Below are 20,280 nucleotides of genomic sequence, written 5' to 3'. Positions count from 1 at the left end.
ACAGCATAGGACTTAAAAATTTTACCTCTGTTGTTATTTTCTACAGCAGTGGTTCACAACCAGTTCAACCTCAGGGCCCACCAATATCTCTGATGACAAATGGTGACCCAAATTTCCAAAAATGTTCAACAATACATGATAAGTAGATAAAAATGTTGCACTTAAGATCTTGGATGGAACAAAATTTCTGACAGGAACATGAGACCAGGAAAAACTGACTGTTTTACACCCCTCTTTCCCCATGATAACGTGTACCTTTTTGGCAAATTTTCCAAAAATAACCAGTATGGGTGCCTGTTCTTCACAGACTTTTGACACAATTTTTTTCCAGACACATTTGCGGCCCACTGAAAACTGCGACCTACTTTTGGATCAGGACCCATAAGTAAGTAAGTAGGTAAAACTTTATTTATAGCACTTTTAAAACACTCAGTTACAAAGTGCTTCACAAAAAGAAAAATAAATCACATCATATTTCACATGTTCAAACTAGACATAATAATAAAACACTACAATTTGGAGGAACTTCAAGTTATAAGGTCACAAGAAAGCCTGTCTAAACAAGTGAGATTTTGTTTCTTGAAACATTCCAGTGACTGCTGATCTGACAGACTGTGGGAGTTTATCCCACAGAGTGGGGGCTAGCACAGAAAAGGCTCGATCACCTTTAGTTCTGAAATTAGAGGAAGGGACAGATTAGTACAGAAGGCCGAGATTAGATGATATGTGCGGGCCAGGGGGATATATTGAACAAGGAGGTCAGAAAAGTAACTAGGAGCAAGGCCATGTAGAGCTTTATATGTGAGTAACAGAATTTTGTAGTTGATTCTGAATTTCACTGGAAGCCAATGGAGAGATGCAAGAATGGGTGTGATGTGGGACCAGGGGCTGGATCTGGTTAACAGTCATGGCTGCAGCATTTTGAACTGATTATAGGCGGTTTAGGGACAACTGTAACAGGCATGTGTATAGCGAAGTACAATAATCAAGGCAGGAGAAAATGAAAGTGTGTATGAGAAGTTCCAGGTCTGAAGGTGAGAGCATTTGACTGATTTTTGCAATGTTACATAAGTGTAAAAACAGGTCTGTACAAGTTTCATAACATAGTGTTCAAATGATGGTGTTGGTCAAAGATGATTCCAAGGTTTTTAGCCGTGGGTTCAATGTTTGAATGATACGGGTCAACTGATGCAGTGAAGTGATCGAGTTGAATTACAGGTATTTCTGATTTGTCAGGGTTGAGATAGAGGAAATTCAGGGACATCCAGTTTTTGATAGAGGCCATCAGTTATGGAGAGAGGAGAGATGATCGAGGGAATGAGGTTTAACAGAAAAATAAATCTAGTATCATCAGCATAGCATTGATAAGAAACATCCTCAAACTGGCTAAAAAGATCACCCAACGGCAACATGTAAAGGAAAAATAGGATTGGTCCAAGGACTGAACCCTGGGGGACTCCGCATACCAGAGTACATAAGTACAGCAGCTGTAGTGAATTCAGTGTAAGACATGATTATTAAACATATGCTATAGTGATCTATAGTGATATTGTGAGGCTTTGGGAAATACTCAGCCCTAGTGTGTAATGTTTCGAAAAGAACATGTTTTATTTGCCCAGAGCAGCTCCTATTTCTTGTTCTTAAGAAAAATGTGCATATGCATCTCATGACAAGAGTCAGTGGAGGCTCAGAGGTGCAGATCTTTGCACCAAGACCATAACATGTGATCAGTCAGTTACTCTAGAAACCTGGAACATGTCCAATCTATATTTATCAACAGCATTTTACTCAATAATTGCCTTCTATTTACCTTTCTCATTTGAAAAGTAGACATATAAATCCTCTAAATTGATTTTCAGAATGCTCAAGCAGTGGCGGTCTGTCATTTTCCTTGTAAGGAGTGGTGGGATGTTGCTCCAGCGCCCTCTATTGGCCAGCTGCCACTGTATTCCACATGCCACTAAGGATAAACAGCTTTAGAGCGCAGTGCAGGTGTTTATTCTAAAGAGCGTATTATGTTTTTTATGAATTTAATTTGAATGCATCAGCTCTCCCCCACACCTCCAATGAAAAGCATTCCAGTGATAAAGATGTTATTTAGATCTCATTGCATATTCATGCTCCTTTATGGTATCATATTAAAATGATATTCAGTTAAACATCACATTTGTTGGATTAATTAAAGTAAGGTAAACTACAGAAGCATGTTCTCTACAAGGACCTGAGCCGAACAAATGAGTGTATTATTCAGAGGTAAGATTTTCATTAGACTGTGTATGAGAGCGAGAGGCAGTGAAGTGTAAAATCCTCCGCCTGCACCTTCCTATTTGAAGATTTTGAATGCAGTCTGCTCATGGCTGTACTCTGCCGTATATGACAACGGAGCCTTTTCAGTGCTGCATTCCTGAGACACAATGTGATCTGTAGCACTGATGAAAGTGCTCATTTCACTCCATTCACAGGAAAATCTCATTATATCCTTTAATTACATATTTTTCTGAACTGATTCGCCCATGTATTCTGACTTTTTTAACCAAATTGATTTTTTCCTTCAAAGACATCACAGTGCATATAAGAACAGAAACCTTTTCTGTTGTGAGCCGTGAAGAAAGAAAAATTAAAAGTATTAAAATCTGGGCAAATCCATTAAACAGCTTTCCTGAGTAATTCATTAAGGCTCCATATTACATTTCACTATTGTTAGACGTTATATTAAAGAGGAGAGGGTAGACTTTAAAGACTCTGGTTATGGACATTAACTCTGAAGTTTTAGTACCAACTTATCTTTTTATCTGTTGAATTGAGGCGTTTATATCTAACTAAGATTTGTAAATATAAAAGTAACACATGATCATGGGCTGTCCCACATACACTACATTGCCAAAAGTATTCGCTCACCTGCCTTGACTCGCATATGAATTTAAGTGACATCTCATTATTAATCCATAAGGGTTTAATATGACGTCCGTGCACCCTTTGCAGCTAAAACAGCTTTAACTCTTCTGGGAAGGCTTTCCAAGGTTTAGGAGTGTGTTTATGGGAACTTTTGACCATTCTTCCAGAAGCGCATTTGTAAGGTCACACACTGATGTTGGGTGAGAAGGCCTGGCTCTCAGTCTCCGCTCTTATTCATCCCAAAGGTGTTCTATTGGGTTGAGGTCAGGACTCTGTGCAGGCCAGTCAAGTTCATCCACACCAAACTCTCTAATCCATGTCTTTATGGACCTTGCTTTGTGCACTGGTGCACAGTCATGTTGGAACAGGAAGGGGCCATCCCCAAACTGTTCCCACAAAGTTGGGAGTATGGAATTGTCCAAAATCTCTTGGTATGCTGAAGCATTCAGAGTTCCTTTCACTGGAACTAAGGGGCCAAGCCCAGCTCCTGGAAAACAAACCCACACCATAATCCCCCCTCCACCAAACTTTACACTTGGCACAGTGCAGTCAGACAAGTACCATATCCTGGCAAGCGCCAAACCATGACTCGTCCATCAGATTGCTAGATGGAGTAGTGCGATTCATCACTCCACTGCTCTAGAGTCCAGTGGTGGCATGCTTTGAAACCACTGCATCTGATGCATTGCACTTGGTGATGTATGGCTTGGATGTAGATGCTCGGTCATGGAAACCCATGCCATGAAGCTCTCTACACACTGCTCTTGAGCTAATCTGGAGGAGGTCTGTAGCGATTGACTCTGCAGAAAGTTGGCTACCTCTGTGCACTATGCGCCTCAGCATCCGCTGACCCCACTCCATCATTTTACGTGGCCTACTACTTTGTGGCTGAGTTGCTGTCGTTCCCAATCACTTCCACGTTGTTATAATAATAATATAGTGTATGTACACTTAAGTGTCGGCTAAACTGTTGAGTCTAAAGTTAAAGTTTTCCGTCATGAAGCTGCTCTCTTTCAAACTGCTTGATCACCATCATAACTTAGGCTAATCTGAAGCTATGTGGAAGCTCAAGCAGGAAGACTGTTTCTTTTATCTTCATCCTTTCATTTATTAACACTCTTCCATATGTCTCTATTTTCCTGCTCATATAATCAGCTGTGCACAAATCCTCAGAAGTCTGCTTTGCATCTCTTCATCGCCACCTCTAAGTCAGCTCCCCTGTACCATCCTGCATCCTTAATGGGCACCTCCAAACCACCCCATCAGTGTCTGGGGCCAAGCAGCACAGAAGTCGCTCTTCATCTCATCCCACATCCTTCCATCGCCATCACCAGTGTCTAGACTCCATTAGGGGGTATCCTATCCTGCTGCTGGCATCACTACCACTTTTAAGTAAATGAAACATCACAATTTTCCCCCTCTGTTGACTACACAGCATATAGAGAGAGAATGATTCCACCTCACACCCCAAAACTTTTGTTGTTCTATTTAGTTGTTTTTTTGTATGTTTTAGACACGTTTTCACCATGAGTGAAGTTATCAACTTAGTTAAGGTTCTCAGTGACTCTAGGTGGTCATCAGTATGCATTGTCTTGCTTTAAAGGTCACATATTAAACCCTTTTAAGACAAGTTTATATCAGTCTCAGAGGTCCCCAAAACATGCCTGTGAGGTTTTTCTGCTGAAAAAAACACTCCAGTATTGGATTTTTGTATGTCTAAAACCCCCTCTGTTTCAGCCCTGCTCAGAACGAGCTGTTTCTGTGTCTGTGGCTTTAAATGTTGATGAGCTTTCTGACTCTGCCCTTGACTCTTCTCTTCTTGCCCTTCTCAGGAAATGAATGTGGCTCCCCTGATTCTCCTCTCACCTGCCAGCTGGGAGGAACATAAGGAGATGAGGGTGGAACTTTCTTCCAAGTGGGGAGAGCCAACTGAGCCTGGGGGCGGGGCTAACTCCCCACATGACATAATGAGAGAAAAATCTGAGAGCAGCTTGTTTCAGCACACATTTCCTGAAAGGTGGAGAAGGAGAGGAGGGAGGGAATGGATTTTTCTGATTCTTGGGGGGATTGTGGACAGGCCAGGGGCATATATTTTTGTTAGAAAAGCCTGAAAAAAAAGTATTTTGCATAAAATGTCCCCTTTAAGCTTGACTCTTTGCTTTGTCGTAGCCAGAAGAGACCCACCACTGATTTTCAAGAGTTATTCCAGCCCTGTCATATTGTAAAATATTTAACACTTTAAAACAGTAGTTGAACTTTATATAGCCTAGTGTGGACTAATAAGTACACTTTTAAAGTGATTAATCGAACTCTATTTGAGTTTAATTTAACCTGTCCATGTTGCTGTGTGTTTGACTTTATTATAGAGGTGTGACCTTACCTGAACAGCCTGGATGGAGATCTATTTCTCTGTTTTTCTTGCCAATAATGAATCATAATATTTTACTGTAAAACTCCATAGTAGCTACTCAGTATTAAGTAAACTTTTAATTAAATACTTAAAACTTTCACATGATTAGATCTTAAACCAGTACTTTTACTTTCACTGAAGTACATTTTAACCAGTGTAACTGTACTTTTACTTGGGTGCAACTGTTATATCCACCTCTGCTATTCATCAAAGATCTTTCACATTTAGAAACATTTAGAAACTTTTGAAATTAATCAATATTCATCATATTACATCTCTCCTGATTGGAATAATGTAGTTGGCACCATGTTAAGTTACAGCTTAAAATCAGTGTCATCACATTGTACCTGAAATGTTTTCCACAGGTATTCTTGTTCTTCATTTCAAAGAATATGTTTGTGGTAACTCTGAGAATCTGAGTGTTACATTTGCAATGGATTAGGTCTTGCACTTACAGTAAGACAATGCAGTACTTCATCCTCATAGTCAAAGAATTTTGAGGCTACAGCATCTCAAGGAACCTGACTTTTTCTTAAGGATGGTTAAAAGGTTAAATTTGTTCATCAAAGCAAGATTTATGAGTCAGTTAAACTAATTACATATCATTTTTTTAAACAAACATGGGCTGGTTCCTTTCCTGCATGTCATTCCCCCCTCTCTCATCCGTATTCCCAAATCTATCCTCTGTCCTTCTCTCTAAATAGAGGCATTTCTTCCTGGTTTGCACTCCCAGAATGATCCCAGAATGCTTTGCGAATACCCCAGAGCATTAGCTACTGTATTAACCATTGATTAGCCAGCGAGGGAAATGTGACACTGATGAGCAGTACTGCTGTCAAAGTTTGATTTCTTTCTAACCGAGCGCTGTCAGTGTGCTGCGACAGAAACAGCTGATGTTAAGGACATTTTTGAGCTCAGGACACTGAATGTTGAAAATGCTGATTGTTGTGGTTTTAGTTTAAAAATAAACACTGCCAGTGCAAAAAATAAATAAATAAATAAAAAACATCCGTGGATAGCACAGAGGACTTACGCCTGTCCATGTAGACCATGGAACAGTTAAATCTGGCCCGCAAGATCGTATATTTCTGTTATAACTGGCCCATCAGTGTGAGGTCTTCAGATTTCCTCAAGTATAAAATGTGAACTTATCCTTGATGATTTAAGATATCCTTGTTAAGTCATAAAATATATGAAAGTAAGGAGTAAAAACAATTAGATAAGAAATCAGGAATATGGGAAAATAAATTGATCTGTTTTAAGTTCATATTTTCAATTTTGCATCTCACAATAAGGACTCAGAATCGGGATTTTGACTTTTTATTTAGTTCTTTGAGCATTTCAACTCACAATTTTGATCTTCTCAATAATAATATAGCTTTAAGAATCATAATTTAAAATTCGAAGTCATGTTTTGACCTTTTTAACTAATTATTTTGTATTTTATCTCATATTTTCAACTCCAAACTTTGACGTCATAATCCCATAGTTTGACCTTTTAGACTCACAATTTAAAATTTTGAATCATATTTTGACTTTTAATTTCATGATTATAAATTTTATTTCATATTTTGACCTTTAAAGCTCATAATTTTGACTTTCTTTCTAATTATGTTAAAAAAAAACATTATTTTTCAAATTCAATTTCATGTTTTGCCCATTTTAACTAATAAATTTACTTTTCCTCTAAACTTATGTTTTTTACTTTTTTAACCTCAAAATATTTTATCATCAGTGCAAAGTTTTTATTTCATAATTTATTACTGGTGGAATGAGGTTGACAGTTTATAGTTAAAAAGGTGACCCTGTTAGGCCTTCAGGTTAGACCTGAATCCAGAATCTGGGCCCTGCTGGGATTGAGTGTGGCACCCCTGATGTAGACTGTTTGTCCTGCCAACACCAAAGCCTGCTGATCCATGATTGGTCGATCCAGCTGGGACTGCAAATGGACCACAAACAGACAGATGAACATTTTACATGCTGAAAATCCAGACTCCTGTGTACAGATGTAGATTCAGATTCAGACAGATTCCACATGCAGAGTCTTTAAATAAACATTAGAGAGTACAGGGACGATACTTGACCAGTACTAGAGTTTCTCCTGTCACAGATCAAATGTAAGATTGTTCCAATGACTTGATCTGAAAGCAGAAGAAAAAAATAATCACATCAGTCTCAAACCAGCTGCTCAGTTCTTCAAAGCAATTCTAAGGAACTCCACATTTTAACCTCATTTCTATTCACTGACCTCTTTGCTGGAGCCGTCACAGATTGGATCTATTCCTGGAAGGGTCTGCTCGGTGCCTCCTGAATAAAAATGTTTGATTGAGCTGCGGTTTTGTTCCCTGTCCTCTCTGGACTGGTCATTTTGGTTTCTTCTTCCTGGAAACTCTATTCTATCACCTTTAATCTTATCTAATGTCTGTTTGGCTGTAGAAATAAATCTTGGGGTGGAAGTCTATTTAACTACGACTCACTGAAGTGGATTATGAAGTCATATTTTCTCATTTCCTGTCAGCCTTTAGTAGCAGCTCAATCAAATTTAATTTGTGGAGTCTATTTCCAGCTTTTTAATGGGAATTCTAAGATTAGCTCAATTTCTTAACATCAGCCTTCAAACAAGCAGGTCAGTTTGAAGCTTTCAGTGCAGAAGTTTAAGTTTCCAATTCATCAAAGCTTCACCTTATGTGCTCTGTTAGAGGGGAAATGAAAAATTCCACTTAGAAATTCAGAAGCAAGCTTTAAGAATCATGTGGAAGGTTTGAATTACTGAATTACAGGAAAGATTTTTAACTGTTTGGTATGTTTACTTGAGAGAGATGAAACACAAAATAAGTAATCAAAAGTTTCAAGTGATAGTACTTCCAAAAATTAGGTGGTATTATCACACAGACAGTTGTGTTGGATGAAAGAGCATGCACTCTGTTTAAAGAATGTCACTTCACTGATTCTTGATTTAATCCTGTTATCACACAAGGTTTTTACCTAGATGTTTGATTTAAAGCTCCACTCTGCAGGTTTTTGTGATTTTGTCCAGGTCTTCCTTGGAGAAATTTTCTGGGCCTAAAGATTTTGCAAATTCTGGATTGCAAAGCCTCTATAAATCTTGTTCTGACTCATTCAACCATCAATGTCTCTCCATTTTTGACTTTTTACAGTCAAATGTCAGGGTTCAGTGATTTTCTTCACATTGCAAATGTGCATCATAATTTTTATCGTTTTGTTTTGCAGTATTCGGCACATCTGCCCCGCTATATTTCTCCTATTTGTTTCAAAAATGCCATACTGGGATTCCACATCTTTCATATTCAGGAAACCCCAGAAACCACTGAGGCATAGAGGAGCAACTAGCACATCATAAACATTTGTCAACCCCCCGCTGACATATGATGTTTGTTTGTGCAAGGAGCCAGGTTAACATCCCTGACTGCATCTTTAATTTCCCTCAGAGGAATATTTCTCACTGACTGTCATGAGGAAGCTGCAGGTTTGACGACTTCTCCTCCCTCCTGTTTAGATCCTTTGAAATGAACCATCAGAGACTGGATTGCGTGGAAAAAGCTCAGCTCTTCTAGTGAGCTCTCACTGGAGCGAGCAGTACTGAAGAGTCTGCTGAAGTAGTATTTCTCATTACTTCTCTACATCAACAGCGACGCTTGTTTAACAGAAGTGTTTCAAGACGTAAGGCCAGTGGTGTAGCAGTGCCGGCAGAAAGGGGTCTGCTCTTAATATATGCCCCCATTTTTTAAGTGACCCATCCAATGCAGGATGAAGGGCCTGCTTTGCATATATTATTCATCTAATAACAGGGTTTTTTTATATGTACATTAGGTCCAGGGCTTGACATTTACACCTACCAACTAGCCAAATGCGGGTGGATTTCAGCTGTGGCAGGTAGCAGCGTGAATCTAACTTGCCACGATGGCAGGTTGAATTTATTAGTGTCACAACTAATGCTTCACTCTGAAAGTGCTTGTCTGTTAGCCCTTATGGCACATAAAATCTCAAAGTTCCCTCCAAAATAACAGAAAAGTGGCTGGTCTCTTCATCCGTTCGTGCGTTTTTACACAGCCCCAAGGGCTCTGATGCCATATGACACACATAAAGGTGACACAGACGCATACGGACACACACTCGCACTGACGTGTTGGTTAGACTGAAGACTCCTATCTGTTCAGGGAAATGTTTTTTAGAATTTGCAGGATAAACTCAGACCTGAACTTTCTCCTTCTGCTTTAAAGCACTTCTCTATCCATGGAGCGTCAGCGCTGTTTATGTGTGTGTGGGTGTGTGTGTGTGTGTACTCCAGCTGTGTGTCTCTGTCGCTCATGCGAGCCAGGGTGGGCAGTGTGTCTAAATATTGTTTAATTAATACTCCATCTATATTCTTTGTTTGTTGACGGCGATCTAAACGATAAAAACCTCCGCAAAGGTGCGCGTACTTTACATGTTATTGAAACTTTTAAACGTTTGTATATTCAGGGTTAATTATAAACATCGTTGGGGTAACACGTTACAAAGTAATCCATTAGAGTACTCAGATTACTTTTTTGTTGTAACGAGTAACGTAACGCGTTATACAATTCAAGTAATCCCGTTATTAGTTACATTTTCATAAAAGTAATCCGTTACTGAAAGAAAAATCTCAATCTTCCTCTCTCTTCAGTGGCTTCAAAAAGAAAGAAAAAAAGGAAGCTCCTTGAAGCACTTGTTTGTCCTTCTCTCTTCCTGTAGTCAGGTTGACACGTAACACCATACCAGCAGAAGTTAAACATTCTGTGCCATTATGCACGCATTGTTAGCTTGCTGAGCCAATGAGAAAACAGAGCGGACAGCACGCCACTGTGGAATTATCCCCATTATGATGGATTTTTGGATAAAAGGGATAATTCATTTCAATTCAATTCAAAAAACTTTATTTGTCCCGAGGGGCAATTAAAGGAACATAGAGCAGCAAATAAACAACAGTGCAGAAATTCAGTCAATAATTGCACATAAACAATAAGGCACATATTTAGAGTGCTAAAATACTAAATCCAGCAAAGTAAAACGACTACCAAAAAAAAAGAAAACAATAAAATAAAAAGGAAGAAATAAAGGAAGAGATAAAAACACTAACTGCTGAAGTACTAAAATACTAAAAATTCTGAGTATTGGGGACATCATGGGTGCAAATTGGCAGAAGGTAAAGTGCAAGTAAGCATGAGGTAGATATATTACATGTTCAAATGGCATTCAGACTTATGATAAAAGGCAGTGAGGAGTGCATTATGGATTTTTTTAAATTGAGGAGCAGCACAGCTTTGGACACAAAGGTGGCCTTTCTCCTCTGAGTTCTGCAGGCGGGGCAGCGAAGCTGGCGGCCTGAGGGCAGCCACTCAAACTTTGGGAACAGAGCATGTGAGGGGTCTTGAACAATGCGGCCTGCTAGCCTGCGTGTGAGATGTTCATAGACAGTAAACAGAGATCTAAGAGGTGTCCCAATTATTTTAGCCCAGACAGTCACAGATTTCTGCAGGCGGTTTCTGTCCTGAGGGCTGATTGAATGAAACCAGCTGGTAATTGAGAAGGTGATGATGCTCTCTATGAAGGAGCAATAGAATGACAAGAGCACAAGAACAGCATCATGGTGAAACGTACGTTTAAAAGCTGTTTGCTTTCATTGAATCAGCTGTGCAGCTGTTCCAATTACGTGCTGTTGTTAAGCACAGCGTTTGAGTGTTTCTTTGTGCCTCTGCTCACCTTGTCAGATTGTGAGCATGTTAAAGAGCTGTAGAGGTTTTCCTGTCTGTAGGTGGTGTTCTCAGGCTGCAGAGACACAGATTATGGGCTGTAGATTATGCTGTACATTGGCATTAGAGTGTGCACATTCAAATGCAGATGTGCCGTTGTTTTTACGACCGCTGACTGGAACAAGCGGCTAAAGGGTTTTAATATTTAGTACCGTAAAAGTACGTTTCAAAAGTAACGCTACCCAACACTGATTATAAATTTGCCATAAATCAATAATTAACGGTTATAAAAGACGAGAGAAACTCCGAAACTTTAAATAAGTTCACTGAGGCAGTGAGAAACAGAGGCAGAAGGATAAAAGTCTGTAACTGATTTTTTAGGAGTCCAAGAGAATTCAACTAAACTGTGATTCTTTTTTTCCTTTTATATTATACATCAGTTGTTTAATGTTCTCCAAATGTGAGCTTCACGCATCAAATGTAAGTCATCTATTATTTAAAGAGATATTTTAATTAGTATTAGACACACGTGTGACAACATTTCCTCCATACAGTATAGAGCAGAGGACAGGAGAAGTTGGACACTTAACATTCTCTGGTGGAGATTTGTCAGAGTGAAAATTAGAGATTTTCTTGTAATCTGCTGTAGTTTTTCCTAATAACAGCAGATTAACAGCATTTTAATTTTGGCATAAACTTGATATCCATTAAAGGGGACAGATTATGGAAAAATCCACCTTTTGAAGGCTTATATATGTATTGTTTGGTATTTGGCTTGCCTCCAAGCCCACTGACAGTGAGATTTTACAACCACCTCATTGTTTCGTGAGCTGCTTGGAGAGAAATCCCTGTGGTATAACGGGCGAATCAGGATTCTGATATACTGTTACGTAACAGTATCAGACTCTGCATAAGCCAACCCCTCCTCAGTATCTCTACCTGGTCTCCACCCACAGCATTGGAGGAAAAATTTCTCAGGATCCGCCATCTTGGATTTCTCTGTTGCAAGAGAAGTTTGACCGCGACATGAGTGCTCGGAAAAAATGACAACGGTTCGGTTTTGGCCTGTAAAAACCCACACATTTCTGTACACAGGCTGCCAGCCTCACAGCAACAAATGGATGCGTGGATTAATTTCATTTTTGATGGAAATGTCCCAGACAGAGTGGGGAAAAATTTGTACGTCTGTGCACACCATTAAAAATATGTAAATATGTAAGGGGTGTCCAAACTATGGCCTGTGGGCCAACTGTGGCCCTTGGTCCTTTTGAATTGGCCTGCAACAAATCCATTAAAAAGGCCCACATAAGAACATAAAACTTGTACTTTACTCTTTTTCTTAGTTTGACTAGGATTAACAATATTGGGGTTTATACAATATGGTGATATTTACCAATTAAATTTAGCCAATATCAATACCAATATAAAAATGCATACACCTAACACTTCAGTCCTTGAAACACAGTTAAAGGATGAACAAAGAAGCATACTTTAGTCTCTAGAACTCATTTTAAAGTGTAAGTAAAAATGATGAACACAGAAAAAGACTTCAGCTGTATGTTGGTCCTGCCTAAAGTAAAAAAAAAAAAAAAAAGAATGATATCAGGATTACAGCAGCAAATAGCAGCATGAATGGAGCTTATTTGCTCCTCTGTCTATCTGTCTTAAGGTCTGATTACTAAATTATATTGTTCTAATCGTCTTCAAGCACCAACACTTCTATGAAGTTAGTCAGCTTCCTGCAGTTTTCTCTTGTTTTGTGTCTGAATGTGGAGATGAACCATCAGCGTCTCTCTTCTCTGCAGCACCCCAAAACCCTTAACAATGATTGGCTGTTAGCTTTGTTAGACATTAATGTGGGGCTGTAATTTAGGCTGTTTTTTTAAGTACTTTCACTTACTGAGCATATATTTTGGTTACATGTTGGTAACATGTAAGAAACATTTTACATATCATGCTACAGATTTTAAATGTAAAAGCCTTCCATGGACAGGTGTTGAAAATTAGCACTTTGCTGTAAAACACGTACAGCAGTGCTTCTGGGACCTGTGTATGATTAAATGTCACAGCATCAATGTTACTGTGTCCATGTCAAATAAATGCTTAATAAATACAAAAAACAATTTGTTCTGTGCTACAAGATTGTCAACCTCTGTAGCACCAGTGCTATTTATATGTATGTGAACCAATTCAGACAGTGAATGGGTCATGTAAGAAAGAAAACAATGCTCATAGACAAAATTTAAAAAATAAATAAATAAATACAGTGTAATGCAATTGTCACATGTAACAATTTGATTTACATATCCAAAAAGGAGTGGGAGGAAGTAAACACTTATTTAATCCCATCCCTTATCCATAATTCACTAATTTGCTATTTTCAAAATTAAAAATTCATAACAGATTTTATTTCCTTTTTCAAATATATAGGCTATTCATGTGAATGTATGCTTGTATATGCATAACTACACAAACTGAATTGCTTTTCTAAAGATTAAACCTGAAATATTCAGTATTTAATCCTTGCAATATTTTCATCATAAACTTTAAATTTAAATATAAACATACAAAAAAGGAAATTGAACTCAGTGATAATAATAGTAACAACAGCAATTATTTCAACTATTCTCATCACCATGATGAACAAAAAAGTGAATATTAGACTCCGAGTGTCATTTCCTTTTCTGAGGTGTCCGTCTGGATGGGGATGATCTTTTCATATGCATCACACACATATGTACTGTTGTCCCTGCTCTCCTCAAGGTGCACCATAGAAATGAATGGGTGCATTAAGGCCTCTTTGGGGGTGAGCCTTAGGTCGGGGTCTAGACGAAGGAGAGCTTTGATGAGGCCCGCAAATGCTCTGCGATCCTTAACCTCGATGGACTCCCCTTCAACTGGGCGGTGTGTAACAATGTCATTGAGGGTTTTACAGATCGAGAGTGGACTCTCAATTTCTCCTGTCTTGAGCCCAGTCTCCCTCTTGTACTCCATTGGAGTCTTCAACCACCATCGTCAGTTGTTCCAGTACTGGCCCATCTTGAAGTACTTCTTGGTGAACAGCCCGGCATCTAAAAGGTGGTCAGCTGGCTGCCCCAAGACATCGATAATGGCCTTAATCAGCTGGTACTCGTAGTCAACCAAAAAGAGGTTGCTGCAGAAGTACAGAGCAGCAAGAATGCATCCTAGGCTCCATATGTCAATCGCCTCTGTGAAAGGGAGGCCTAGGAGCACTTCAGGCGCCCTGTAGTCAATAACCTGAACGGTCTGACCAACCTTCACCTCAGAGGTCTTCAGGGACAAACCAAAGTCAATAATCTTCACCCTGAAGGGCTCGTTCTCCTGGTTGACCAGCATGATATTATCCAGCTTGAGGTCTGCATGAATGACTCCGATGCCTTTAAGCGCGTCCAAGGCCGTGAGCAGCTGAACCACAATTGGCCGAATCTCGGCTTAAAATCTCTGTCTTTCAGGAGCTGGCAGAGATTTCTGTCCAGCATTTCAAAGGCGAGACAGGGCGAACCCCTGTGCTGGAAACTCTCAAAAAACTGAACGACGCTGGTCTTCATGGGGTCAAGAACGCTGATGACTTCAAGCATCTTGACCTCTCTGTCTGCGTCTTTCCTGTCCTCAGACTTGAATATTTTCAGGGCGACATCCTTCTTTGTGAATAATTCCACAGTTTTGGCGACTTCGCCAAAGGCTCCTCTGCCCAAGTAGTCCTGGACGAGATATAGGCTTGAACTACTGCTCAGTATCTCGTTAATCCGAACCAAAGACATTTAGTCAAAAAACATAGATGTTTTCCAAAGAAATCCGGCACAGTGTCAGACATATTTCAGCAACCCCAAATTTTTCAACCACTTTTTGCCCATCTCTGCAACAACACAATCACTGTATTTGCCTACAAAAGCAGCCTTTGACCATTTTTGGCCCATTTTTGGCACTGTACACAGATTTTTTTTACTTTTTTAGCACTTTTTTTTTTACACTTTATTCTGGTTTTTGTCCTTTCTCAGCCATTTCTGTCACTAATTTTGGACCACTTTTGCCTACTATAGCTATTTGTTCCCATTTTTTGTCTGTTTTTTGCTAGTTTTTTTCTGCATTTAATCCATTTTTGCCCCTTTCTGCCAATTTCTTGCCATTTTAAAGGAAACATATTATGGAAAATCCACTTTTTGAAGGCTTTTATACATATTGTTTGATATTTGGCTTGCCTCCAAGCCCACTGACAGTGAGATTTTACAACCACCTCATTGTTTCATGAGCTGCTTGAAATCAGGATTCTGATATACTGTTACATAGCAGTATTTATACCATGGCCTTTGTGAATACTCGGTTCTGATTGGCTCTGGAAATTCCATTGGTGCCAATTACCTTCTGATATATGGAAACCTTTCGAACTTCTCAAGTAGTCCCGTTCAAAAACTCTTTTCACTGTTCCAAATTAATGCGCAGCAGCCGTTAGCTGTTACTCCATTAGGAGTAACCATAGCAACCTGAGACAGTCACATTTGCTGATGAGTAAACGTGAAGTTCTCTGAGGAAAGAAATTAGCTAATTTAATTCAATGATGAGTGATTTAATTATTTCATTTAATTTATTTGGTGAATATGACAACTTTGATGACTGGGATGCTGAGGAACTGGAGGAAAAAATGAAGAGAGAGAAGCGGCACAAAGAGTTAACAACGGAAGATTTAAATCAAATCGAAGATGAGAAGGATGAAATCAACACAAAGAAAACAACAAAATGGGCGATTACAACACTGAGAAACTTCCTAAATCATGTCAGAGACATCCACACCCATGAAGATCCACTTTGGTGTCTGCACACCAAACGTACCTCAAGAGACAAGGGAAAGTGGTTGGTAGAAGGTGAGTTCTTCTAATATGCACTGGACGTGTAAAGACTGTGCTATCCTCATCAATGTACTAATGTCGTCCCACATACATCCTATTTTCAGCTTCATGGATTTATGCTTTCGCTATATATCTGGACTTTGTAAACATTGGCATAACAGCCTTTTTAGGAGCTTTTAGTATTGTTTGTATTATTGTTTACATTTTTTTTTTGTTTTTGTTTTGTGACTCTATGGACATGATCTGATCTGAAATAAAGTACGAATAATAAAAAAAAAAAAACTATTTCACAGATTTATGTTTTACCTTTATTTTATAATAAAAAAAATGTTTTCCCAATTCATTTTTTTTTTTTTCAGCAACACCAGCATTCTACAAATTAGAGAAGGTGTTGACCAACAAAAGGGTCCTTAAAGATGTGGAGAAGCTGAGCCCTCACTTCCAGACCTCGTCACTGGAGGCTTTCCACAATGTCATTCTGCGGTTTGCACCAAAGAATGTTGTGTTCCCTCTCATAGGAATGTTATGCAGATGAATAAGCTTTCACTGTCCCTGTGTTCAGAACCATAATCTGTGCTCTCCATAACATTTAAACACTGTTTTTGTCCCAAGACTCTACCTGGCTACTCTGCATTTTAATGAAAATGCTGGTCGACCCCAGGCAACTTCTTCAGACAGAAGGTGAGCCACTATTTAGAGTGATATTTCCAAAGTCCAAGAAGGATGAATGCAGAGCAAAGCCAGTGAAAGCAGAGCCAACACACGGTAAGTTTCATAAACCTTTATTCAAAGATCACAATTTAAACAAAGCAAACACAACATTAGAAATATAACAATAGATTAAATTACTATTTACATATTTAAATAAAAAAGATAATGATTAAAACACACACCTCCTGATGTAAACAAATTTTTTTTTTCCTTTGTTTGCAGATTATGTGGGAAAACTGCTGGACCTCATCTTCGAAAAGGTTTTCCCGGACCCCGCCCCTTTCGTGGCCGAGTTGCAGAAAATCCCTGTCCCCCAGGACCTCTGTGCCGAATTCGACCGACCCGACAAGCTGGACGTAATCGCTGGCTACGTGACACGGTTCAGTCGAGGGCAGGTCTGAACCCCACATATTGTCCTTCGGCATCAGGAAACTCTGCCTGTACCCTCAGCACCACGTAGGCAGGCAGCACCACTCTGATCCGACGGCCCAAAAAGCCTCAACAACAGCTGACAAAACTTGTATAGGCCACAAATCTGTAACGCCTGGACACAGATTGTTTTGTTTAATGTTTGTCACAAGAAAAGAATATAAAAATGTTTTGTGTTATTTCAGTGTGTGATACTCATCATTTTCTCAATTAAAAGATAGAAGACATTACTGTAATAATCAGTGTAAGATATATGAAATAGTTTAATGTACTTTTCATACTTAACTCTTTGGTGTTACATTAATAAGAGTATTAATATGTCATAGAACTCACTGCACTATTCCCCTCAGACGCAAGGGTCCATAGTCTGCTTTACAAATGTTGACTGCATTTTATAGAGAGTATACAGTGCTTAACAAATGTATTGGACCACCCTAACCAAAGTAAGGTTTATGCCACAGCTGCCATAAATTAACAGCATTGGTAATTACCCAAATCATTTTTTATGTTTCTGCAATTGTTAATACACCAATATGTAGAAGCTCTTTAACCCAAATGATATTTTTAATGCTAAAATATAATTATTATTGTTATTCATGGATTTTCAAATTTACTGATTTACAACAAAACTGAAAAAATAGTAAAGCACATTATGATTTCTTGAATAATATGTCAAATTATAGTTATTTACTTGCATTCCTGAACAGAAAAAATAGTTAAAGTGGTTAAATGTTATGCTAGATTGAGTTCTGACTTCTCAGAGAAGCCCAGTGAGCCGGCTCAAATTTGGGTGAACTCAGTTTGAAATTCCTCATTCCTGTTCAAAATGGTAAAACATGGAGAGCTCAGTAAAAATGAAAGAGTCCGCATTAAAGCACTTCATGATGCTGGATGGTTTTTGAGACAAATATGACAGGTGGTCTAATACATTTGTTGTGCACTGTATATTCAAACACACAGGTTCAAAGCCAGGATGATCCACCATACATGATGGCATTTCCTCTAGCTGCTGAAGTCTTCTTTGATCCTAGTTAACTTTAGGAGTTATGTGAGTTAAAGTGGATGACAGAAATGATGTGTAAGACCATCCAGTGTTCACACTACCTGTGGTATCTCCATGCAGCATACATTCTCCCGCTCTGTAGTAGTTGGCGGTCAATTGTACAATTGGTCCCGCCCTCAAAAGCGATGAGCCAATCACAGTGCGTATAGCAATTCCTGTACACTCGGACATCCTCTGCCTGGACGTCCATTGAAATGCATTGAAGAAAGTCAGTTTTCGTCCGGTTTTATGAGGTTTTTTTTATATTTTAAGTTTAAAAATGGTCAAACAGTGTTCGTGGGGTACATGTGACTCCAACACAAGGTATCCTGAAAGTCTAGGTGACAGAGTGTATTTTTTACCCTTTCCTAAGCCACATCTCAACTGAGAAAAGTGTCTTCTTTGGATAAAGTTGCGGGTAGACCACAACATCAACTCAACGTGAATAAAACTAACAAGGATGTCTTCATTTGTTTTAAGGTAAGTCAACATCGTCTAACACTTCACTTTTATCAAGTCAGCGTTAATCACACACAAGGGGGAACTTTTAAGGAAAATAGAAAACCTCTTTATGTAGAGAATTTATCCCAATAAAATAAACAACAAACTCTGCACAAACACAACCAATAAAGCTCTCAAGCCAACGTCATAAATTCAAAGGGTTTCACATTTAGTTAACACCAGGATGAATGTGCACACCGCACGTAAAGTTAAATCAAAAGTAGGTCACAAAGAAAATACGGATTTGATCACAGTCTTTATAATTTCTAAACAAACTAAAAGTCCCAAACTAATGAAAAATACAAACTTGTCCTTCTTCAAGCCCTTTTGAGTGTCTTTTAAGGGTTTTTAAAGTCCGTGACGCACGCAAACACAATAGTCTGTAATCCACCAGGAAACGAAAAAAAAAAAACCAAAAATCAATAAATCCACACATGGAAAAAAAAAACAAAAATTAAAATATGCAATCTATCGCTACTACTGGTATACCAGTAGAAATTTATACAAAATTATACAAAAGAGTCAATCTCACCCAGATCCAGGAATATATTCCACGGGAAAACTTTCTTTGTCCGGCTCCCGACGCATGCTCCAGCTTCCGCAAAGAGAGGTCCAGCGGGAAGATTGTAATGTTGTGGTTGGTAAACTGCTATCCGGTTTATTATTTCAAACTTTAATGCTTATTTTCCTGACAGCTAGTTACTTTTTATCTTACTTTCAGGCCCTAATTCTTCAGGTCTGCCTGCACCTTTTGTCTCGTTTCCCATTCTCCTTCTCCACCTCTTCTCCCAAGACACATCCTCCTTATATTATCTCGTCTTTTTTTCCTCATTATTTTACACAAATCAATATACCAAAATGACAGCAGGTACCCACATATCACACCTTTAAACATACAGGGAATATTTTCTTTTACCTATTTAAAGAAAACCTGACAATTTCCATCCTTTACATTTATTATTCTTTGTTCACATACACTCTCATTATTTTTTTTTTTTTGGTGACACTGTCACAATTGTATTTGAGGAAACATACTGTCACTTTGCTGAAAAGAAATATTAAGTTATCTTTAACATCTCTAACGTTAGCTAAAGTTAGCCTAACGTTAGCTCCTAGTTGCGTTGTTTGTTGTGTCACGTTGTTTGTTGGAAGTTCATTGGCATGTTTTGTTCTAGTTTTTGTACTTTGGTGATCATACATCATTGTTAGCTGTACAAAGGGCTCTAGTTAAACTAACGTTAACTCCTGGAGTAGGGTTGCCACCTTGGATTTGTGAAAAAAAAAAAAAAAGACACTTGACCAAATGTTTGGGGCGGAGGGCTCGGGCATTATTGTCAGTTCAGACTGACCAAATTAACATAAAAATTCGGCTTGTTTTTTCGTGCAGGTGGCTTACCTGTATTTGCTCCATCTCCTTCCTCGACAGTCGTCTCTCCTCCCATTTCAAATGAAGATGCCAAAACTTGGTGAAAAGAAAACCTCAGCGCGGACGTCTGCTAATTCAGCTTGCTGTCTCTCTTCAGTCCACTTTCCCTCCCTGCTTGTGTGAACCACTTTGAGCGCTGGGGTGCATGCGTGTGACGTACGCATAGACGGGAAGAAAACAGAGACAATTTTAAATAGCCACAGAAGCACGGGGGACCTTTCTAGACTACAGAACCAAGGAAATCAAATGAGGTTTTTGCATTTTCCCCA

The sequence above is a fragment of the Cheilinus undulatus genome, linkage group 3, assembly GCF_018320785.1.
Source record: "Cheilinus undulatus linkage group 3, ASM1832078v1, whole genome shotgun sequence".
In the NCBI taxonomy this organism is placed as follows: Eukaryota; Metazoa; Chordata; class Actinopteri; order Labriformes; family Labridae; genus Cheilinus; species Cheilinus undulatus.
Note: the sequence above shows the minus strand (reverse complement) of the source record.